The 26,103-nt window shown below is 40.4% G+C and overlaps 1 protein-coding gene and 1 pseudogene across 1 annotated transcript in view; one reads left to right on the top strand and one right to left on the bottom strand.

Moving 5' to 3' along the window:
• LOC135222021 (cell division cycle protein 20 homolog) overlaps positions 1 to 26,103 on the top strand; it is a 225,595-nt gene that overhangs the window by 29,167 nt on the left and 170,325 nt on the right.
• LOC135222099 (cell division cycle protein 20 homolog) overlaps positions 1 to 26,103 on the bottom strand; it is a 102,024-nt pseudogene that overhangs the window by 18,185 nt on the left and 57,736 nt on the right.

The raw sequence follows: 26,103 nt of genomic DNA, 5'->3' as shown, positions 1-26,103 counted from the left end.
AAACTTTAATCACAAATCTTGTATACCTCACAAACATGAGATTTTCAGCCATCCCAAAGATATATTCAAAAGGAAATTTATTTATAATCTATATGTATGTAATAAGGAAAAAATAAGAATATCCTGAAACTTTCTACAAAATTAAAATATTTTGCAGTGTTGTAATTTTTCTTTATCTTGAGAACTATTTTTCACATGTCAAGTAATACTATACTTGAAAAACATCTTCAATACATATACAGTACACCTACAGAACACAAACCACAAGTTTATGAATTCCTTAAACAAATGTGTTTGCATTTACATGAAAACAATAAATAAGCAGGTTTTATATCCCCACCTCCAACCATATTCCCTTCAGAAAAAATAATTACAAACATAAAACACACAGCAATACAAAACTAACAAACAAAAAAAAAACCACAAGCAAGCTATATAGACTCAAAGAACTATAAGAGAAATAAAACAAATGATATCTATCCAAATCTCACTGGAAAAACAAAGTGGCATTAGGAAGCTGAACCAAATCATTGTTTGCTATCACATACCTGAGAGTGACCTGACAAAATTCCAATTAGATGATCTGCTACTCGTACATCATGATGGAAAATCTGACCAGATCTTGAGCCTGAACTTAAAATATATGAATTCCACGACAATGTAGTAACACGACCTTCATGAGTCCCCATGGTGCGAATTAATTTCTGTTGTCCAACATCCCATAGCTGAGTGTGACCAGAACTTAAGCCCATTCCGAGAACATTACCTGTACAACAGACATTACTAAAATAAGAGAGCCAGTTTAATAATACCACCAGGCCACCTTCTAAGAACTTTTCATCTGGTCTTCATCTGCCAAAACAAAACTAGTTACATAAAAGTTTACTATACTACACTACATATTAGTTGCTGATCATAACTCAAGTTACTTTGCCTTCACTGCCTAACATTAGCAATATTAACAAATATTGATCGAGTACATTTCATTTTAGATGATCAAATAACAATAATCACAAATCTTTAAAAGGAAGAATTTTTTTTTTAATTTCCTTACCTATCTTTATCCACAGCTTTAAACTTAAACTTTAAGCTCTCAACCCTGGTTAATCTGCATATGTAAATTTACTGTTATTTTAATAGCAGTCAACTAAATTATCATGAAACTTGCTATTCAACGATCTTCCATGTTAGAATAAATTTTTTTAACGCGGTCACCAAAATTACAATGGAACTTGCTATTCATCAATCCTCCATGTTAGACAAAGTCTATAACAGAATTTTTCTTGACACCAAACAGCTTATCAAAAAATAAAAAGAAAATAAAAAGGGACACACCTACCAGGTAATGACCCAAAAATATTATTTAGGGGATTTCGTAAATTGTAATTTTTTTTTTTTTATCATTTATGTGCTTTAAGATGAGAGCTTAGCATTTAGTTTCTTCCAAGGCCATTTTTTCATTTGATGGTAGTACTGTACTTAACAAAAGTGGTTGAATTTTGGTGCTTGTACAATGTACAAGCTACTAAATGTTTTCAATTTTTTTTTCTAACATGTGTACGTGATGTCTTAGTTCAATGACAATGAATTTCTCCACTTCTAAAGGAAAACATCGAAAACTTCCTCATGGCTAATATAAATATCTGTAAAAAATTAAATATTTAAGTGCTCAAGTGGACTATCATCTGTCTTGCAAAAGGGTAAACTATTAGTACAAAGGATTAATTTTATTAAAATAAGGAGTACTTGCTTAATGGGTCAAAATCAAGGCAACTCCCGCCCCCCCCCCCCCCCCCCCCCCAAAAACTCGACAAAAAAAAAAAAAAAAAAAAAAATGTTACTAATAATGCAAAGTACCAGCACTTACCTTCTTTAATCCATGACAATGAACAAATGTAATCTGGTTCCTCCACCTGAGTCAGGGCTGTTATAGACCCATCCCCAGCATTCCATATGTATACAGAACTGCTTAAGGCCACAGCTAAGTGATTATTCACACTCCAGTCAAGTAAATGAAGGTCTGAAAGGAAAGAAAATTTAAGTTTTCAGTTGATCTCACAATACTTGGTTAATACTACAACCACAAGAGTGCAATATAAATTAATGAACGTGTGCGTAAAAATCTGATTATACAAAAACAGCAATGATTTACCACAGGACCTCCATGTTATTGCGACAAGTAATAAACAAGACAAAGTCATTCTCTAGACTTGATGTGGGGCTTTGTTTGTGAGGGAGGTGGTAAAATGAGAGTTTTGCAAAGTACAAGTTGAATAGTTAAATTGGGGACACAAGTGTATGGATGGATGGAAAAATCATATATTTTTTGATTAGAGTATACTTTTAGATTCCACCAGTGATTTAACTGCTTAGTCCATGGGACAAATGCTAAAAATATTATATTACCGTAAATATTTCAAATGATCTGTTCTCTTTCCCTATAACAAAATGAGATCATGACATTCTTCAATTGTATACTTCAAGCAAGGCATACAGACCTTTACTAAAGAATATGTCACATTAAAAAGATTACCATATCTATTCGTGTAATATGAGACTGTAATGTTCGACCGAAGTTTTTACTACATATATAAGGATTTTAGCATATGCCCCATGTAATGTTCAAGTTTTGATTCTGGCAATAAGCCTAGGCTATGTTAGCAGTCACTACCAAAGCTCAGTGTAAGATTCTGACATCTAAAACTACGAAGCTAAAAGCTTAGAATATGCCTACAAAAACAGGACCAGAAGTGAAATACTGTACAATTTACCAAAAAAGGATGTTCACTAAAGTGTGAAAAGTCTAAAGGAATGCAAGCACTTGAACATACTGAAAATATTGGAGGTGTTGAGGGAAGGCTTTTAAAATCAAACATTATCAGTTTGTTGTATGCAAGGCTAATCAACTAGGGAGATTGTTTTCTTAACTATAGAAATACCATGGAAAGAGGAAGAGATATTGCCACATATTTGTGTATCATGAGAAGGGATCTGATAAAAACTGCCAAGATAAGCTTTTGAATGGGTATCACAAGAGCAAAAGTTACCAGTAGGATCTGTTTTATGTCTCATATGTAAGCACAAGGGGTGTTATATAATTTCCTCAGCATAGAAACTTTGTATTAATATATCAGTTTTCAGAGTTACCTGTTAGCCATAAGCAGTACTGCAAGCATTATATTTGAGCTACCCCACAAGCTATGATTCTGTTACTTCAACCGTACGTAATAGGATATTCCTTTATTGTATGTTAAGCTCAGATGTTCATATATTTTTTATTACACTTATATTTACCTTTAGAATAATGTCAGCTTACCAGTAAAAAAGCAGATGAAAGACTGGCTCTTATCACTGACCCCATCCAGGACATTTCTGATGACAAGTCATACAGGATCATCAATAACACATCTCTCTACCATTCCAAGTAAATGCTCCCAGTAGTAATCAGTACATATGCTGTACTAACATAAACTACCATCAGCTTAAAAATATCTATCCAAGATCAGCAACAAATCCCTCTTGCTAATCATAGTAATGAAGGAAGCTACAAATGAGTGCAGAATGGAAGGTTGCTATATGCAGATAACCTAGTAATGCAGAATCAGAGGAAGAGACTGCAGAAATGTTAATACACTGGAAGAACAGAAGGGGATAAAAAAAAACTTTATGCCGTTCGTCACGTTCAAACTTCTCCTGAGACACTATTAATATTACTAATCCAGAACTACATTTAAGAAGAAGCATAAAGTCAAACATAGAACCAGACTGCAGAACGAATCATCAAGAAGAAAGCAGCAGGTAAGAGAACATATGCTCGAACATTCTACAGAAGAATAACACCTTCACTAGAACATAGTCACAAGGGGTGGGAGGGAACCATTCTATAATAGTAATCACTAGACCCTTGTCATAAGGAAAGGGGAGGGGAGAACCAGCCCTACTTGGTGTTGGTCCCAGGACTGGATAAACAGCTAGACAATGCTTATTAAAAACAAAAACCCAAGCTAGAATTAAGCCGAGGACTACAAGACTGTGGATATCAAAACAATCTCCTCTACACACTTAGTCTTAGAAGAACAAGGAAGATCATATTGAACACCCTGAAATTGATTTCTGATGTTCTCTAGTGCACATTTAAGGGAAAGGGATTGCCCCAAAGTTTATTATTTGTAGCTTTGCATTGCTACTCTTTGCCATGATTATACTTTTTCTCTTTCCCAAGCCCACACCAATAGGGAGGATTGGAGTCGAGAAGGGCACCTCTCTCCTTAAAACATTTATCCACTTAACATTAATACTAACAAAAATCTAGCCTCACAATTTCATTTCATGGGGGTTAGGCCTGAAATGAGTACTATTCTCCACTACCTTTCATCTGCACTTTACTAGCCAAGGAAAAGGGTCAAATTAGACAAAGGTAGAGCTTAACCAAAAGAAAGTGACTGGCATGCTCTTTAAAAGAGAAATGGTACGAGAGTTAGGATCTAAGTTTGGTAGAGAAAACAAATAGGTACTGAACCATGTAGTATGGCCAAGGTTAGTCAATTTGCCCCACAGAGTAAATTTGTTAGGAATTGTAGCATCAACGGAGTGAACCTGAATACCTGACCAAAACAGTACTTTAGTACTTATAAAAATAAAGGAAGCCAACCATTTCAGCAGTGAGGAATAGATTTATAGATGAGGGAAGTATATCAATTTCCACAGAGTAAATGTAGGATGTAGCAGCAACGAGATGAACTGAATACTGACCAAAACAGTACTTATAGTACTTATAAAAAAGAGAAGCCACCTTTTCAGCAGAGGATAAGATTAAGAGATGAGGGAAGTAATGTCATCATGGACATAACATAATGAAGAACAGTGAGAAAGCCCTGGAAACCATAGAATAAAGACATAGATAATGATGCCGACACTGGGAATCAGGCAAAAAGTGCACAAGACAGAAAACAGAAAACTAATCTAACATTCAGCACTGTTACAAAGTTTGACATAAATAATTATGATAATAATGAGAAATGGAAATCAGTACCGCCCTCCTCCACATGCCGAGCAAAATTAATTAGGTTCTGTGGTGGCATCTGTGGTTCAAACAATAAGTGACACCTATGATTGTAATATTAAACCAAAGCATCAAACAGAATACAAAGAAAACAGAAACAGATTTCCATGTAAACTGGGTCTATATCACAAAGTTCTGGGTAGAAAATGTGACAATCTGGCAAGGTCTCTAAGGCAAACTTTACTGATACCTAACAAAGATTTATCATTAGTATGGGATCACTCATGATGTTTCACAGGGTTCTATCAAAATCCAATCATTATTTTCAAATAATCAAATTCCTTCACAATGAAACTAACTAATGAAGCACCTTACCTTACAGACCTTACATCTTGTTCGGGTTGCCCCAGGTCCCTCAGTGTGAGGCACCTCTAATGTCTACCAGAGAGTTGCTAGTACATCTTCCGGTATATTTGCATCTTCCAATCTTGGATGGTCTGGGATGCAGTTTAGATATTTGTCGAGCTTATTCTTAAACACATCTACGCTCACTCCTGATATATTCCTCAGATGAGCTGGCAACGCATGAATAGACGCTGCCATTATCGATGCTGGTGCGTAGTGGATTAATGTCCTGTGTGCTTTCCTTATTTTCCTGGTATATTTTTGGGCACTATTAATCTACCTCTGCTTGCTCTTTCTGATATTTTTAGTTCCATGATATTTTTCTGCTATTCCTTCTATCTGTTTCCATGCCTGAATTATCATGTAGCGTTCTCTTCTCCTTTCCAGACTATATAATTTTAAGAATTGTAGTCTTTCCCAGTAGTCTAGGTCCTTAACTTCTTCTATTCTAGCTGTAAAGGACCTTTGTACACTCTCTATTTGTGCAATATCCTTTTGATAGTGTGGGTACCATATCATATTGCAATATTCAAGTGGACTACGAACATATGTTTTATAAAGCATAATCATGTGTTTCAGCTTTTCTTGTTTTGAAGTGCCGTAACAACATTCCCTTTTTATTTTTGCTTTACATTTTGCCAACAGAGTTGCTTATTTGATCATTGCATAAACATGTTTCCTATTCATCATCACACCAAGGTCTTTAACTGCTTCCTTATTTGTGATGGTCTCATTATTAGTCCCTTATATGCATATAGCTTTCTTTCTCTGTCTCCATAATTTATTGATTCAAATTTATCAGAGTTAAATACCATCCTATTTACCTCTGCCCAATCATATCACTTTGTTAAGGTCTCTTTGTAGAGCGTTCCTATCTTCATCACAAGTAATTTCTCTACTTATTCTTGTGTCATCTGCGAAACTACTCACTACCGAATCCTTAACATTATTGTCTATGTCTTCAATCATAATAACAAACAGTATTGCAGCTAACACCGTACCTTGCGGCACACCGGATATTACCTTGGCTTCATCCGATTTCTCGTCGTTTGCAATAACTATCTGTTTTCTGTTGTGTAAAAATTCTTTTAACCATCTTCCTACTTTATCCACGATATTGTGTTTTCTCTTTAATTTTCTTCGCTAAATATATTATGGTCTACTTTATCAAAAGCTTTTGCAAAGTCTAAATAAACCACATCTGTTTCATTTCCGCTTCATATTTTTGAATATGTTTTCACGGTGGACTAACAGTTGGGTTTGTGTACTTTTTCCGGGTACGAAACCATGTTGTCCTTTATTAAACAAATTATTTTTTATTAAATGTTTCATAATATTTTTCTTCATTACCCTTTCATACACTTTTCATTATATGTGATGTTAGACTCACAGGCCTATAATTACTTGCCTCTAGTCTTGATCCACTTTTGAAAGTAGGGGTAATATACGCTAATTTGTGCTCATCATATCTTGCCTGTATCTACACTTTGTCTTAATAATATTGCAAGTGGCTTTGCGATAGAATGAACTACTTTCTTTAACAAAATAGCAGGAATTCCATCAGGCCCTGCAGCAGCTCCATTTTTTAATTTCATTTAATAGCCTGCACAATATCAGCTTCATTAATATCTATGTCAGCTAAATATTCACTATTTTCATCCCTTACTTCTATATCATTATCTTCTTATCTATTCTAGGGGTGAATTCTCTCTTATATCGTTCTGCCAGTATGTTGCAAATTTCCTTTTTTCATTCGTTAATCTCCCTTCAATTCTCAGAGGGCCTATTTCTATTCTTCTTTATCATTTTCTTCGCATATGTGTATAATAGTTTGGGGTTTTGCTGATATTAATAGGGTTTTTTCTTCCAAGTCCCGTTTTTCATTTTCTTTTGATTGTATAATCTTTTTTTCTGCATTTTCTATCTTACTTTTTAGTTCTATAACTTTCCATGCATTTTTTTCTTTTGCAAGACCTTTTTTCCACTTTCTGATTTTCTGGAACAAGATTCTTCTGTCTCTTGGTATGCATGAATGATGTTTACTTTTCTTCTTCGGTATATATTTTTCCACTATTATCTCCAATATTTTATATATATCTCCGTATTTACCCTTATGTCATCACTTACGAAAATGTTATCCCAATCTTTGTTTAATTCTTCATTAATTTCTGACCATTTTATATTTTTACTGTAGAAGTTGTATTTTCCATATCCTTCCCACTTTTTCATTTCTTGCTTATCTCTATTTTCACTTTTGCTTTGGAATGAAACTGTTAATTCTATGGACATTATGGTCTGAAATACTCGCATTATAAACTATTATTTCTTTAACATAATTCATCTCGTTCACAAATACTAGGTCTAAAGTTATTGTCCTTTCTTGTTGGCAGGTGATTTATTTGTTGAATCACCTGCCAACCTTATCAAATAGTTAAGCATTTCACTTGTCTAGCATAAATTCATAACAGATCCATGCTGAAAACCAAAGCAGTCAACATTTAAATCTGGCATACCAATACCACTGCCCAAAATTTCTAACTCTATCCTTTTCTACATAGTAACATATATTATTTTGATAGTTTCATGGAAGATCTAATATACAACTACTTCCAAAACCAATGCAGCTGCAATCTACAACCAACATCACTATTGCAAGGTATAATAGTGTTCTCATAGATGGATTGATTGTATTAATACAAATACATTTGCATTGCAACTTATTTAAAGAACAGCACAGGACATGGCAAGAAATTCCTAAACCCATATCCTCTTTAATCAAATAATTCTTTTAATCAATGCAACTTAGATGGATATCACAGTAACACAATGGTTGCTTGCTTTCTATATTTTTTTATTTCTTACTTCATCTTGTCTATTTCAGTTTCTTTCTAGACTGTAACCTTTTTCTCCAATTCTCACTATCATTTGTACCACAACCTCTTAAAACTATATATTGCACTCAAAAAATTTAAACTTCGGATTTTATCTATGAAAAAAAATCTAAGTTTTGTTTTCTAACAGACTAAACAGACAGTAAACCGAGATCATCAGATGGTTTATACTTGTGATGAGAAAGGACAAGCAACAGTCAGAACAAATGTGTTAACAGCAAGACAAAAGCCTGTAGGAAGGCCAGATAATCACTGATAAAGCAACAGACCAGACAAGAACTCAGCGAGAAAAAGCAAGCAAAAGCTAAAGAAGGGGAAAGAAACATTTCATGTCTCGCCCAATAAAAGTGTCCTGATGATCTGTGTGTCTTAAAGGAGTTTGTGTAAATCAAGTAGAGGTATCACAAATACATTTCTTGACAGTTCAAGAAAAGTAATATAAATCTGCCTTCAGAAGCCTTAAAAATTCTAATTTTCACCAACTGACATAAACCCTTCACCCTCAATAATTTTCATTCACAGAATACAAGAGAAAAAATAAATACATTTGCTTATATAGAACTTAGAATTTAGGGCTGCTGTCTTATACATATTAACCAAAACTGTTGAAAAAACAAATTCCCTCAAAAACATAATAAAATCATTGCTTACAGTAATCGTCTAAAAGCTCCGGTGCATCAAGTACTTTCTCAGGAACATTTGGTATATGTCTCGTAGAAGCTGCCTTAGAGACAGAGGGTTTTCCGGCACTGTACAATACCTTTAGATTACTTGCATATCCTGAAACACAAAAAAGAGGTAAGAATAAATATTAATTCTAATTTTCAAAAAATATTTACACCTAGTACCCTGTTAGGTAGAAAAATAGTCAAGTGAGAGTTTTATAATGCATTTAAAAAAAAAAAAAATTACTTGTACAGTAGAACCCCAGTCCTCGACCATATAAGAACTTGACAATTGGATTTCGACGCAAAATTTTGAGTAAATTTAGCATCAGAGCTCTGACAAAAAACCAGAATCCAACCGGATGAACCATATGATTTTTCTAAACAAAAATGTTTCGGTCAGTCACCACTAGTTGTTGGTGGAATTGTTGGTGGCACTGTTCTTTAAAGCAAGCTCACTCTGCTGCTATTGTTTCAAGCAAGTACACACTTATACAGGAATATTTCCTCAGTTTTTGTGACTTTTTGTACTGTATTTTGTTTGAATCATGGGTCCCAAGACAGCCATTGCAGAAGAGAGAAATGGTAAGAACCAAAATTGAACTTGAGATTACTGAAAAGTATGAGAGGCATTTGCGTGACTGATTTAGCATCTTATTTTTAATATTTGATTAATTTACTGTAATAATTAGGCTTGTTTGTCAATGTTTTATTATTAGCAACAAGTTTTGTGCTTACCCAGTACAGTACATACTATACCTAGCCTAGCCTATGGTGCTCAGTCAACCATCGGTAATACGGCTCCATTGGAAATGGGCCAGTTTTTTTATGCAGTATACAATTAAAAATAAAAATAAAGGACGTCTAATACATGTTATTTAACTCGGAATTTATTTAATTGTGATTCAAGTGTAATATTTTGTATAAAAAGGCAAGGTTAGGGGAACTGGTGGTCAAGAATGCATTAAAAATGCCTTATGAAAAAATTGTTTCGGATCTTGACTGAATCACATCTTGATGCTTCTTCTGGAACAGATTACCGTCAAGGTCCAGGGTCTACTGTACATCTTAATTAACCAAAAAGAAATACAGAAAAACTAATTTCCTGAATTTTGTTCCCATAGTATGTCCAAATTGCCAAGAAAAGTAAAGCCAAGATTGACTGGGGGTGGGGAGGGGGGTGGAGGGTGGTTTAAGATTTACTACTTGGCTATACCCCATTTTTTCCCCACTAAATATATATCTTTTCACACGTGATTGCTTTGCTAATCTGTTGCATAGTACAAATTTTCTGTAAATTCTAAAATTTGAACAATCAAAATGCCAACATCTACTTAATATGATGGCAATTTATTTATAAAATTAGCTGGCAAATGAATATATACTAAATTAAAGTGGGTGGATGATAGATGTAAGTATCTGGTAACATAATACCTCTTAATTTAAATTTATAATAATAAAATAATGACTAAAGTTCATATTACAGGTGGCTATGACTTCTAGCAACTTATTTGTTTTCTGCCATTGATAATAAAAGCACCAATAATTCACCTAATTACACACCATCCATTGACTTTACTACTGTTATATCTTTCTATTAGCATTTAAAAGCTGTCAATAGTAGTTGTGGCTTACATATAGAACAACTCATCCCAAGTCCAGGCCTGCAAGCACATAAAGTAAACCCTTGATATTTGCAGGGTTTATGGACCACAATCGCCAGCGAATAGCTAAAATTCGCAAATACTAGAGACCCCTTCTAAAAACGCTTCTATAGTTCAAACACCAGATATACCTTAAACTATCAACCTAACATGCCTTTATATCATTTCAAAGTCATCTTACAACATTACTGTACCCTTAAAAATACTGTACAGTAGTATACTACCTCATGCTTTGAACATAATCTGCTCCAGAAGGCTGTTCAAAATATGAAACAAATATCCCCATAAGATTTTTTTTGAAAAATTTTGTTTCCGAGTACGATTTACGAACTGTTTGGTGAAAAAGGCGTACAGCCTGCTGAGGGATGGAGGGAGGAGAGATTGAAACCCTTTGAGGAAACCGAAATGGTTGCGGTAGGCAAAAGTTGGTAACAAAATCAGTTTTATCCACATTTTACAATGATAATCAAAGGAATCAATAGTGTGTGTCCGATTGTGTCTGTGAGTGAGAGTTACCAAGAAAGTATGATTGTTGATGTGTTTACACTTGGACCTTAAGTGCAAGAGAGAGATTAATTATGCCACAATACATAAACTTACTGTTGGCAAATAGCAGAATTTAAAATAAACTTGAGGATTTTGCAAACAAATAAGTAAAAAGTAAAGAATGCAAGAAAGGGAAAGTGTGGTTAAATAACTTTTCACAAGGAAGTCATTTAAACAAACAATCAAAGGCACGCAGAAGCTGAACGCAGCATGTGTTTATCATGGAGCAGAGTTACTTTTACAGTGGTAAAAAATTTTGAAAAGTAATTTTCACTAAATATAGGTACTTTATCATGACAAAAAGAAGTGATTTGGGCAAATCAAGTGTAAGTGAAAAAAATGGGCGAATAATCATCCCAGCCCAGCTGGTAACGTTCCCAGCAAGCATGCAGACCCCCTCTTCCCTCTCTATCGTCTCACTCAGCGCACCGAACCACTGGCTCAAATATACCAAATTTGTAACTAATTTGTATTTTTTCATACTAACAAACCTGAGGTCTTAACATTAGGATTTACTAGCGCCAAGCTGGAAACCGTAGCAATTAAAATTACCACTTGTGAGATCCAGGGACTAATGGCATCTATACCAGGTCACGGGGCCATGTATACCCAGAATGCCCACGGCTACCTGTGACCCATCAGTTATATTTCTAACCCAGTTTAGACTGCTAGAGGGGTGTTCGAGGTGGGCCTTTAACTGTTAAGACCTCAGGTTTGTTAGTTATGAAAAATACAAATTAGTTACAAATTTGGTATTTGTTCATACACGAAACAAACCTTCGGTCTTAACATTAGGATAGACTTACTATTGGAGGGAGGTAAGTCTCTACAACTGACTGGAAGTTTGCCACCTTATCCATTTCCGAATATATAGGGAAATTCTAGAGAATGGACAATGAACCTAGGACCAAAGATATAAGCGGATCTATTGGTTTCCTCCCACTGGGTGTAGATACCATTCTACTGTTTACTCTTGTCCCTTGCGACTGGATCCACCTTCACCCCTCTTTCCTTATTATCCAGAGGGGTGTGTTGCTACTGAAAGTATATCATCAGCTAAGATAGCTTCACAGTATGGCTGACCATCTCACCTGCATCTAGTCCGTTCCAGCAACATGACGGTACTCTCCTTCATATTGCCCGTAGTTAAAGGAGTATGGCAAGAAAGTAGTAAAGAAAAAAGACCAGTCATCCCATTCATTCTACTTTCATACCTTCATCTTAGACTAGACGCAAACTGACCCGCCAGGGGCACTGGATGAACTATATCACTTGTTGGTCCGCCACCACTGGACCCAAGGAAAAGAGGTGTCCAAGATCTATGGGCAAACATCTTCAAATAAAATGAGGTGAAAGTTGTTTGGCGCTTCCACACGCCAGCTTCAGAATTTTATCCACAGACATGTTCTTCTTAAAGATGCTAGGGAAGCACTCACCCCCCTGATGTCATGAGCTCTTAGCTCCCGTACCTGGCTATCTGACCCTCTGTCTTCTGCAGTATAAGCATTTCTGATTGTCTCCCTTAGCCAAAATGATATTGTATTCTTGGACACTTCCTTCTTGTTCCGTCCTGTACTTACGAACAACCTCTGGCACCCCGGCCTGAGGTGCCTTGTTCTCTTTAGGTATCCTTAGTGCCCTGACGGGGCACAGGAGCATTTCAGCTTTGGGCGTTGTCTACAAAGTCTGCCAAGGAAGGTATGGTAAGGAGTCGAATCTGCCGTCTACTATTGTTGGATTTGGGTCTTTGCCACGAATTCTGGGGACAAACTCACACACCATTGATCTCCAACCCTCTCGAGTGCTTTATGAGATATGAGAGGCCATGTAGCTCCCCCACCCTTTTGGCTGAAGCCAGGGCCAATAAGAAGACTGTCTTCAGGGTCAGGCTCCTATCCGTGGACTGCCTTAGTGGTTCGTAAGGGGGTTTTGTCAGACTACTCAGTACCTTGGTCAGATCCCAATCAATGGGGTTTTTAGCTCCTTTGGTGGGCATGACTGTTTCAAAACGCTCCCTCATCAGCATGGCCAACTCCCCATGAAGACGATATGTCCACTCCTTTCGTTCGGTAAGACTGAGGCTAGAGCAGCCCTGTACCCCTTCACTGCAGATACAGACATATGTTTTTCTGTTCTGAGATATATCAGAAAGTCTGCTAACTGCTGAATAGTGGTACCGAGTGGAGACACGTTCCCCCTACGACACCAATCACAGTATGCTGACCACTTCCCTTGGTATACTGTCGCAGATGATTTTCTGATATTACCTGCCATCTGAGTTGCTGCTTTCTGCGAAAACCCTCGCTCTCGGAGGAGATACTTGACAGTCTCCACCCGTGAAGCGATAGGGACTTCACCGACTGTGGGTCCTCTCCACGTGAGGCTGACACAGAAGGTTGCTCCATGGAGGTAACTCTCTTGGCACATCTACTAGAGTTCCAGTAGGTCTGGAAACCACTCTGCTTTCGGCCATAACGGGGCTACCAGGGTCATCTTGAGGTTCTGAGACCGCATTACCTGTTCAGAACCTGACGGATTAGACAAAATGGAGGGAAATGCGTACACGTCCAGATTGTCCCAGGGGTGTTGTAGCGCATCTTCTGCTGCTGCCTCTGCGTCCGGGACTACTGAACAATACACTTCCAACTTTTTGTTGACCTGGTTGCGAATAGGTCTATGATCGGTCCTTCCCACAACATGAGCATCCTGTCCACTACCTGTTGGTGTAGGGAGGGCCACTCCGTTCCCAGAATCTGATCCCTGCGGCTCAACTTGTCGGCCACTATGTTTCTTTTTCCCGGAATATACCTGGCCTTGATGTCTACCAGGTTCTCTATAGCCCACTGGTGAAGTTGAACTGTCATCACATGTAACTGCCGATAGAAACTAGGCCTCCTTGCTTGTTTATATAAGCTACTACTGTGGTGTTGTCTGACATCAATACCACCGAGTGTCCCTTTACTCTCTCCCTGAATTCTTGTAGAGCCAGGAAAGCTGCTTTCAACTCCAGCACGTTTATATGGAGTTCTCTGTCCTTGCAACTCCATTTTGCTGACACCTCAACTCCTCCATATGGGTCTACCCCAGCCTTCTAGTTGATGGCATCCGAGAACAGCAAGAGGTCTGGGGAGGATTGTTGAAGGGGGACACCCACTGTCAGATTGTCGTCGTCCACCCACCACAGCAAGTCTTTCCTCACTTCTGCCGACAGGGAATTTGCTCGTACGGGTGATCTACTGTTGGTGACCAAAACTCCTTCATCCTCCATTGTAGGGACCGAGGTGAGCCTTCCTTGTGGTACTAGCTTCTCCAGGGAGGTTAGGATTCCCAGCACCACCTGCCACTGTCTTGCTGCTGTGTGTGCTTTCCCAGAAAGGCATTCACCACTTGTTTGCATTTCTGTACTCTTTGGTCTGTCGGATACTTTGGCTTGTGTGTGTCTATCACCATCCCAGATATTCCAACGTTGACTTGGATCCAGCTGCGACTTCTGCTGATTCACCACAATACCTAGGCTGTGACAAAGCTGCAAGGAGGGCCGCCCTGTCCCTGAGTAATTTCTCCCTGGACTTTGCTATCACCAGCCAATCGTCCAGATATCTTATCAGCCTGATCCCCTGAGCGTGCGCCCATGCCGACACGAGGGTGAACACTCTTGTAAAAACTTGAGGGGAGACGTTGTCAATCCGAAGCACAGGACCTTGAACTCGAAAGCTTTCCTGCAAGACTGAAGCGGAGAAATTTCCTTGAAGACTGATGGACTGGTATCTGAAAGTATGCGTCCTTTAGATCGACTGTCAGCATAAAGTCTCCGATTCTGACTGCTTGTAGAACCGTTTTCGGAGTTTCCATCTTGAAACTGGTTTTCCTTATAAACAGATTCAGCGTTGACAGGTCTATTACTGTCCTCCACTCCCCGTTGTTGGATTTGGGTACCAGGAAAATCCTGCTGTAGAAGCCTTTTGTCGGACTGCATACTTGTTGCACAGCTCCTTTTTCCATCATCTTCTTCACTTCGTCCTGCAGAATAGTGGCCTTCTGAGATTTGTGGGCATAAGTGACGTGGGGTAATGGTTGATCTGTCAGGGGCGGGGTTACCTCGAACGGAATCAAATACCCGATCCTGAGAACATCCACCACCCACTGCTCTGCCCCTAGTTCCTGCCACACCTTCCAGTGATTTGCAGGCAACCCCCCACTGGTGTGGCCGAGTGATGGGTGGGAGGCGCCCATCCTATCTTCTTGAGCCTCTCCCCCTTCCCCTATTGCCCCTTCCTCTGTTGTTTCTATTGTGAAAGGGCCGATGAGTTATCCTCTTTGGGGAAGAGGGTCTTGTGACTCTATTAGGGATGCTATGTCTCACTGGTTTCTTTCGAGACATCTGCTGTTGTCTTCCCCTCCATCCAAAGGAATAGTTTTGACTGTTAGAGGTTTTCCTAACTGCCTGTTGCAACCAACCTATCGTTAGTGTCCATCCTTCTTCTTCTATCATCGCTTCTTCCAGTATGACCTCTGGCAACAGTAGTTGCGATTCCAAGATATCCCCATTCCTCATTGCTAACAGGGAATCCAATCCACATTGCGGCTTAGTCTAGCCAATGCTGCATCTCTCCTCATTAGCAGGATATTTGCCCAAACATTGGCACTTACGTTTGTCAGGTACGCAATCGCCTTGGACCCTGACTGTAGTAATACTAATGAACAATGGTTCATCTACTACTTTCCTTGTTGCTTACCGAGGATGCAATTTTCGCCACTGCTGTTGACCAGGTCTAACCAGGACGCAGCCTGAAAGACAGAAGAAGCTGTTGCTTCTAACGTGGCAGCCTCTTGGTACGTCATCGAAGGGCACTCCATTTTAACCTGATCCGAAGGTTAATCCAGGCCTTAACCTTACAACATTAGGGTTCATTTGTCTAGACAGCAAAGGGACCTTCGGTGTCGTATAATATTTCCTTTGCTTTATCATTGGAGGGGGAATAAATTTAAATGATCTATTAGATCTTAAGGAATTTATCCTCCCCTGCAATCTTTGCGTTTACGTGTTGCAAGACCGATTTCCGCATGACTCGAACAAGGCAATTCATACGACACCTTGGTATCCCTCTTTAGTCCAAACGCCATGTCAATTCCAGGAGGAAAGCATACTGGCCGGTGTTTCTGTCTTCTCCGAAAGGCTATTGAATTGACGAATCAAATCAATAACCTCTGCATACGAGGCCAGAAACTCCTGGTTTTTCTCCTTCCTCCGGCTCTAGTGTACCACTCTCCGTCACGAGAGATGTTGTCTCGCCTCTATCTTCTGACAGACGGCCGGAAGGAATTCCACGGCCGCCTGCCCCTACGGCCGCGCCTCTTTGATCTTTGCTGGCCGCTGTTGGCTCGATCCCAGATAGTCAGCAGGGGAACGAGAACGTCTCACTCTTTCTCTGCTCACGGATCTAGAGCGAGAATCTCGTCTAGTCTCCAAGCCATGAAGGCTCCCTTAAGACAGAGGTAAGTTCGTCTTTATTAGCATTGGCATCGTTTCGAGCGTCGGCGAGCCCGGCCTCGGCCTTCTATCCAGACGACACTGCCTTCCACGAACGTATCCGCCGAGGTTGCCAACTCTCTATTTTTTTGTACTTTTAATAGGAGCCTTATCGTCCTTCGTACGTATTTTGAACGGCCTTACGGGCGAAACTGGGATCTGCATTCCATCCCTCTGCTGCACCTTTCGCCGCCAACGTCGATTTTACCAGAGGTATCGTCAGTTTTGCGATCCGAACTGGCAACTCCGCCTCGGCCGCTAGCTCGCCGCCGTCACCTCTCTCGCTTGTTCGGACTCTTGCGAACGGCTTCTTCTGGCACCTTGTGCTTAATAGCCCACTGATTTTCCGACCTTCTTGCTGACTTGGAAATGACAGTCTTCGTCCGAAGGAGAGGAAGAATTGATTCTTCTCCTCTTGGCCCGAGGATCCGCTAGGACTCCCGAATCCTCCTCCAACGCTTGACTGGCGCTCGCCGTGACGTTATCGGACTTAGCGATGACGCCGAACTAGAGGAAGAAGACGAAGAAGGCGAATCACACTTTTTCTTTTTGTCTCTCTTATTCATTCTCTCCTCTATATCCTGTAACTTCTGCATTACAGTTTGCATTGACGGGATCAGAAGGCGTATTAGCGTCTGGTGCAGTGAAAAGAAAAAGGCGAGAATCGGTCTGTGACGTCATCACGCCTGCCATCTCAGAGTGTGACGTATGTTGTGACGTCATCGCTCATCGTAGGGAGAGACTGAGAGGTTTCTGCTGGTAACCGCACGTTTGCTGCCAATTACCTCCACGTTCTGCATCGCTGTAAATACTGAGTGGGATGGAGAAGCAGCGGCATTAATTCCCATAAATTGCAAGCCCGGGGGATGAGGAACATTCAGCGCTCTTGCCGACCCTGCTGGAACCGTGACGTCATATAATGCGCAAGCAGACCATCCAAGGTTTGGTACGCCTGGTAGGCCTAGCGCTGACCACGTACCATCTAACCTATGCGCTTGCGTAGCAGGAGCCTGGAACAAAGATGGTGCGGATCTCCCCCTCTACTTGCTGGGAACAAAGGAGAGTGCAAATTATTTTCATAAAATTACCCAAGGCCCCCTCCTGACGTTTCCGATACAGACCGCTAGGAGAAACCGAAGGGGTATAGACAATTCAAAAGCAGGTGGAGAAACATATGGAGCAGCCTGGTTTATTACCGATACAAAAGAAGCCGGTAAGGTTTGGTCATCCAAAGATGGCGTCACCCCCTTCTTTTGTATTGGCTTTTCCCATAGAACTTCTTCCACTGTTCCACCGACCAACCGCGACAAACAGAACACGGATTAGTAACCGTACATACGTTTTCCCTGCACCTACTACACGTTGGATGAGGATCCGTCGACACCGAGGTTAGGAACCTAGAACAAGGGAAGCCACTGACTCCTGGGCATTTCCTTTGTCTCCTCTTCGAAGCGGTAGACGATCCCGATGTTGAGGCAAAATTCTCCATCATACCACGTATACACTCTTACCACACACTGATCACACTTGGAGAAAGAAAGGAATGAAAAATAAAAAATGAAATGGATAAAGAACGGGCAAACTGAAAAACCGGCTTTAAATGAGATAGACAGTACACGCTCTTATCTTAAAGGCGGTAGGAAAATAACTGATGGTCACAGGTAGCCTGTGGCATTCTGGGTATACATGCCCCGTGACCTGGTATAGATGCCATTAGTCCCTGGATCTCACAAGTGTAATTTTAATTCTAACCGGTTTCCAGCTTGCGCTAGTAAATCCTAATGTTAAGACCGAAGGTTTGTTTCGTGTATGAACAAATGAAGTTTTATTTTGAATTACTGAATTGCATTTGATTTTTCATGTTTTATATCATTTGTTAAATTTACCGTGAAATAACATTTTATTTTATGTAAACTGACACTGCTTTTACGTACATATTATAGTAGAGATGTTACTGTCTTTTCTTCTCTCCTCAACAATATCACAATGCATGATAACTTAAAATCATTCATTCATTATTCCTCATAAATATAAACGCTTCCTCCCTCTATCTCAAGTGCTTTGCATCACTACAACGACGAATGATTTTGTTATCATTTATGCTAAATTGTATTGTGGAAAGCTTTGTTCTTTCATTTACTATTTTGTTGAATACATATGGTTAAACTATACTGTCTCACTCTGCACACCAAACAATGGCACAATTCAGACTTTTAAATTTTTTTTATTGTTTCTGTATTGCATTTGATTGTTTTCATATTTTATCATTAGGTTTATTGTGAAATTCCCTTTTTTATGAACTCTCTCTTCTCTCCTCAACATACCAACGCTCCCTCATTCAGTCTCAAGTCAGCTGCTTGTGACATCACCATGGTGACGTACGATTTTGTACATCTTTTACGTTAAATTCTATATTGAAATGCTTTATTCTGTAATTTATTTTGTCAAATATGGTTATCATTAAAGTATATACAGTGGAACCTCAGTTTTCGTACATAATCTGTTCCAGAACGTTCGACGAAGTCTGAAACGTACGAAATCCGAAACAATAATTCCCATAAGGAATAATGTAAATACAATTAATGCATTCCAGGCACCCAAACATATTAACAAAAATACATTTTATAGGGAATAAACACAGTTTTACATACAGAAAACAATGAGAAATAAATATAAATGACTAAAGAAATGAATAAATGAACATTCAACATCACTCTTACCTTTATGGAAGACACTTGTTAGCGTATGGAAGAGGGAGAGAAGGGGAGAGGGAAGAGGATTATTGTTTGGAAAGGGAATCCCTCCTCCAGAAGGCCTTCAGTTATCAAGGACCTATCTAGGTTTACTTCCCATCTTCATTTTTTACTGGCACTAGCGCTTGAGTCACTAGACCCCTGTTGCACAACAAAACTGTCCAGTCATTTGTTTCTAACATTTCTTTAAAATTTGCCTAAAGTTAAACACGTAACTGTCATTAAACATGTTGGGGACACAGATTACATCTGTTGGGATGATAATTCTCCAAAAATTTTTTTTACATCATTCCACTTTGCAAACATGTCCCTTAAATCAATAAAGTAGGCACATTATGTGCCAATTCACTTTCTGATTTTTTCAAACCAACCTCTGTTAGCCTTAAATTCACTAACAGCAGATCTTGTCGTAGGCATTTTCCGCCGAGTTTGGCGTGCAACATCCTCCAACACTTTGCTACAACTTCTTTCTTAAATCCTATAATAATCTCCGCCATTTTTTACAGAAGGGCTGACACTTGGAACTTTCTTCGGCCCCCATGATGGCTTATTTAGCAGTTGCACTTGAATAAAAAAGCACAAAATCAATTAACACAAAGCATAATGGGTCACGAAAGAACATGGGATGCTTTTGTTTTGGAGCTTGGCGCAGACCCCTAGTTCATGTTGGTGGGCCCAGGATGAGCATTTACAAAGTGTATGAAATCTGAGGATACACGTGAAACCCATAGACAAAATTTTTGTTGGAAAGTCTAACGAAAACTAAAGGCATACAAAAAACCAAGGTCCACTGTATTGAAAATTAAAAACATGTTAATAGTTTTTCTTGTAGGGCGCAGCAGGCTGTCGAATACAAGTATAAACAAGATAATCAGCCAGTTCGAAGTATCTACGAGTATTTTTTTCAACAAACTATAAAGTTTTCTCAAAAATTTTGTTTGAATAAAAGGAATGCTCAACATAAGAAACATTCAACAAACGAGGTACCACTGTACTGTTTGACTGATGTCTATTGAAGTGCTTTAACAGATGTGGATGTGATATAGCCACATTCTTGCTCTTTTCCTGTCCTTCTCTCAAGCTTACCATTTCTAACCAATACAGCGGTCCCCCTGTAGTCACAGGGGATGCATACAAGACCCCCCGCCAACTGGTTGGAACCCCTATAAAAATGCTTAAAACAGTCTATTTTGTTAGTTAAAACTCAAGAAAAACCCAATAGGAATTTTTGTACCTGTTTTTTTAATAGTTTTACCGCAAAAAGTGCATATTTGGATATTTCTCATAGAAAAATACTGTAAATAGGCAAATTTCCCATGAATAATGGGGGGTATATGTTCCAGAGAGAAATCCGTGAATCTGGAGAATGCAAATAAGGGAGGCTAACCGTAGTACTACAGATGTATAGTTTTAATCCTCAGGGACAGTTACATTTAGACTTACAGATTTACTTAAAATAACTTATGTGTCGTTGGTGTCCAGCAGTTATTTACAAAAATTTCTCTTCTATCTAATCCAGGGGTTTCTCAACCTTGGGTACACATAACCCCCAGGGGCACATGAGAGGAATTCAGGGTATATGACAGGTTTCTCAAAATACTTCTGTTTTAAATAACCTGTTTGTGTTAAGAGGTAGATATTTTCCTGATATCACTGACTTAGATTGCCAACTCATTCGAAATCCATTGAAGATGGACCCTACATCCCTTCCAGATGAATTACAAGAAGAATTCATTGATTTTGTCAATGACTCAACTGTAAACAGAATCTTTCAATAGTTTTGTTCACTGACAAGTTCTTATTCTGCTTTAGCAAAGAAAGTGTAGAGAACCTCCAAATGTTTCCTTCTACATACCGCTGTGAGCAGGGGTTCTCAGCAATGTGCTTGATTAAAAATATCCAAATTTGTAACTAATTTGTATTTTTCATAACTAACAACAAACTCCTGAGGTCTTAACATTAGGATTTACTAGCGCCAAGCTGGAAACCGGTAGAATTAAAATTACACTTGTGAGATCCAGGGACTAATGGCATCTATACCAGGTCACGGGGCATGTATACCCAGAATGCCCACGGCTACCTGTGACCCATCATTATTATTTCTAACCCAGTTTAGACTGCTAGAGGGGTGGTTCGAGGTGGGCCTTTAACTGTTAAGACCTCAGGTTTGTTAGTTATGAAAAATACAAATTAGTTACAATTTGGTATTTGTTCATACACGAAACAAACCTTCGGTCTTAACATTAGGATAGACTTACTATTGGAGGGAGGTAAGTCTCTACAACTGACTGGAAGTTTGCCACCTTTATCCATTTCCGATATAGGGAAATTCTAGAGAATGGACAATGAACCTAGGACCAAAGATATAAGCGGATCTATTGTTTCCTCCCACTGGGTGTAGATACCATTCTACTGTTTACTCTTGTCCCTTGCGACTGGATCCACCTTCACCCCTCTTTCCTTATTATCCAGAGGGGTGTGTTGCTACTGAAAAGTATATCATCAGCTAAGATAGTTTCACAGTATGGCTGACACCATCTCACCTGCATCTAGTCCGTTCCAGCACATGACGGTACTCTCCTTCATATTGCCCGTAGTTAAAGGAGTAGGAAGAAAGTAGTAAAGAAAAAAAGACAGTCATCCCATTCATTCTACTTTCATACCTTCATCTTAGACTAGAACGCAAACTGACCCGCCAAGGGCACTGGATGAACTATATCACTTGTTGGGCCGCCACCACTGGACCCAAGGAAAAGGTGTCCAAGGATCTATGGGCAAACATCTTTCAAATAAAATGAGGTGAAAGTTGTTTGGCGCTTCCACACGCCAGCTTTCAGAATTTTATCCACAGACATGTTCTTCTTAAATGCTAGGGAAGCACTCACACCCCTGATGTCATGAGCTCTAGCTCCCACTGGCTATCTGACCCTCTGTCTTCTGCAGTATAAGCATTTCTGATTGTCTCCCTTAGCCAAAATGATATTGTATTCTTGGACACTTCCTTCTTGTTCCGTCCTGTACTTACGAAACAACCTCTGGCAACCCCGGCCTGAGGTGCCTTGTTCTCTGTAAGTACTCCCTTAGTGCCCTGACGGGGCACGGAGAGCATTTCGAGCTTTGTCGTTGTCTACAATAGTCTGCCAAGGAAGGTATGGTAAAGGAGTCGAATCTGCCGTCTACTATTGTTGGATTTTGGGTCTTTGCCACGAATTCTGGGACAAACTCACAACACCATTGATCTCCAACCTCTCGAGTGCTTTATGATATATGAGAGGCCATGTAGCTCCCCCACCTTTTGGTTGAAGCCAGGGCCAATAAGAAGACTGTCTTCAGGGTCAGGCTCCTATCCGTGGACTGCCTTAGTGGTTCGTAAGGGGGTTTTGTCAGACTACTCATTACCTTGGTCAGATCCCAATCTGGGGTTTTTTAGCTCCTTTGGTTGGGCATGACTGTTCAAAGCTCCTCATCAGCATGGCCAACTCCCATGGAAGACGATATGTCCACTCCTTTTCATTCGTAAGACTGGAGGCTAGAGCAGCCCTGTACCCCTTCACTGCAGATACAGACATATGTTTTTCTGTTCTGAGATATATCAGAAAGTCTGCTAACTGCTGAATAGTGTACCCGAGTGGAGACACGTTCCCCCTACGACACCAATCACAGTATGCTGACCACTTTCCCCCCTTTTAGGTATACTGTCGCAGATGATTTTCTGATATTACCTGCCATCTGTTGTTTCTGCTTTCTGCGAAAACCCTCGCTCTCGGAGGAGATACTTGACAGTCTCCACCCGTGAAGCGATAGGGACTTCACCGACTGGTGGTACCTCTCCACGTGAGGCTGACACAGAAGGTTGCTCCATGGAGGTAACTCTCTTGGCACATCTACTAGGAGTTCCAGTAGGTCTGGAAACCACTCTGCTTTCGGCCATAACGGGGCTACCAGGGTCATCTTGAGGTTCTGAGACCGCATTACCCTGTTCAGAACCTGACGGATTAGACAAAATGGAGGAAATGCGTACCACGTCCAGATTGTCCCAGGGGTGTTGTAGCGCATCTTCTGCTGCTGCCTCTGCGTCCTTAGGGACTACTGAACAATACACTTCCAACTTTTTGTTGTACCTGGTTGCGAATAGGTCTATGATCGGTCCTTCCCACACATGAGCATCCTGTCCACTACCTGTTGGTGTAGGGACCACTCCGTTCCCAGAATCTGATCCCTGCGGCTCAACGTTGTCCGGCCACTATGTTTCTTTTTCCCGGAATATACCTGGCCTTGATGTCTACCAGGTTCTCTATAGCCCACTGGTGAAGTTGAACTGTCATCACATGTAACTGCCGAGAAAACTAGGCCTCCTTGCTTGTTTTATTAATAAGCTACTACTGTGGTGTTGTCTGACATCAATACCACCGAGTGTCCCTTTACTCTCTCCCTGAATTACTTGTAGAGCCAGGAAAGCTGCTTTCAACTCCAGCAGCCGTTTATATGGAGTTCTCTGTCCTTGCAACTCCATTTTGCTGACACCATCAACTCCTCCATATGGGCTCCCCAGCCTTCTAGTGATGCATCCGAGAACAGCAAGAGGTCTGGGGAGATTGTTGAAGGGGGACACCCACTGTCAGATTGTCGTCGTCCACCCACCACAGCAAGTCTTTCCTCACTTCTGCCGACAAGGGAATTTGCTCGTACGGGTGATCTACTGTTGGTGACCAAAACTCCTTCATCCTCCATTGTAGGGACCGAAGGTGTAGCCTTCCTTGTGGTACTAGCTTCTCCAGGGAGAGGTTAGGATTCCCAGCACCACCTGCCACTGTCTTGTGGCTGTGTCTGCTTTCCCAGAAAGGCATTCACACTTGTTTGCATTTCTGTACTCTTTGGTCTGTCGGGAATACTTTGGCTTGTGTTGTGTCTATCACCATTCCCAGATATTCCAAACGGTGACTTGGATCCAGCTGCGACTTCTGCTGATTCACCACAATACCTAGGCTGTGACCAAGCTGCATTGGAGGGCCCCCGCCCTGTCCCTGGAGTAATTTCTCCCTGGACTTTGCTATCACCAGCCTCCAATCGTCCAGATATCTTATCAGCCTGATCCCCTGAGCGTGCGCCCATGCCGACACGAGGGTGAACACTCTTGTAAAAACTTGAGGAGACGTTGTCAATCCGAAGCACAGGACCTTGAAACCCCCTCGAAAGCTTTTCCCTGCAAGACTGAAGCGGAGAAATTTCCTTGAAGACTGATGGACTGGTATCTGAAAGTATGCGTCCTTTAGATCGACTGTCAGCATAAAGTCTCCGATTCTGACTGCTTGTAGAACCGTTTTCGGAGTTTCCATCTTGAAACTGTTTTCCTTTATAAACAGATTCAGCGTTGACAGGTCTATTACTGTCCTCCACTCCCCGTTGGCTTTGGGTACCAGGAAAATCCTGCTGTAGAAGCCTTTTGTCGGACTGCATACTTGTTGCACAGCTCCTTTTTCCATCATCTTCTTCACTTCGTCCTGCAGAATAGTGGCCTTCTGAGATTTGTGGGCATAAGTGACGTGGGGTAATGGTTGATCTGTCCAGGGCGGGGTTACCTTCGAACGGAATCAAAATACCCGATCCTGAGAACATCCACCACCCACTGCTCTGCCCCTAGTTCCTGCCACACCTTCCAGTGATTTGCCAGGCAACCCCCCACTGGTGTGGCCGAGTGATGGTAGGCGCCCATCCTATCTTCTTGAGCCTCTCCCCCTTCCCCTATTGCCCCTTCCTCTGTTTCTATTGTGAAAGGGCCGATGAGTTTATCCTCTTTGGGGAAGAGGGTCTTGTGACTCTATTGGATGCTATGTCTCACTGGTTTCTTTCGAGACATCTGCTGTTGTCTTCCCTCCAAAGGAATAGTTTGACTGTTAGAGGTTTTCCTAACTGCCTGTTGCACCAACCTATCGTTAGTGTCCATCCTTCTTCTATCTATGCTTCTTTTCCAGTAGGACCTCTGGCAACAGTAGTTGCGATTCCAAGATATCCCCATTCCTCATTGCTAACAGGGAATCCAAATCCACATTGCGGCTTAGTCTGGCCAATGCTGCATCTCTCCTCATTAGCAGGATATTTGCCCAAAACATTGGCACCTTACGTTTGTCAGGTACGCAATCGCCTTGGACCCTGACTGTAGTAATCTAATGAACAATGGTTCATCTACTACTTTCCTTGTTGCTTCCGAGGATGCAATTTTCGCCACTGCTGTTGACCAAAGGTCTAACCAGGACGCAGCCTGAAAGACAGAAGCTGTTGCTTCTAACGTGGCAAGCCTCTTGGTACGTCATCGAAGGGCACTCCATTTTAACCTGATCCAAGGTTAATCCAGGCCTTAACCTTACAACATTAGGGTTCATTTGTCTAGACAGCAAAGGGACCCTTCGGTGTCGTATAATATTTCCTTTGCTTTATCATTGGAGGGGGAATAAATTTAAATGATCTATTAGATCTTAAAGGAATTATCCCTCCCTGCAATCTTTGCGTTTACGTGTTGCGAAGACCGATTCCGCATGACTCGAACAAGGGCAATTCATACGACACCTTGGTATCCCTCTTTGTAGTCCAAACGCCATGTCAATCCAGGAGGAAGCATACTGGCCGGTGTTTCTGTCTTCTCCGAAAGG

The sequence above is a fragment of the Macrobrachium nipponense genome, chromosome 3 (assembly GCF_015104395.2).
Source record: "Macrobrachium nipponense isolate FS-2020 chromosome 3, ASM1510439v2, whole genome shotgun sequence".
Lineage (NCBI taxonomy): Eukaryota > Metazoa > Arthropoda > Malacostraca > Decapoda > Palaemonidae > Macrobrachium > Macrobrachium nipponense.
This window is presented reverse-complemented; position numbering and strand designations above follow the sequence as displayed.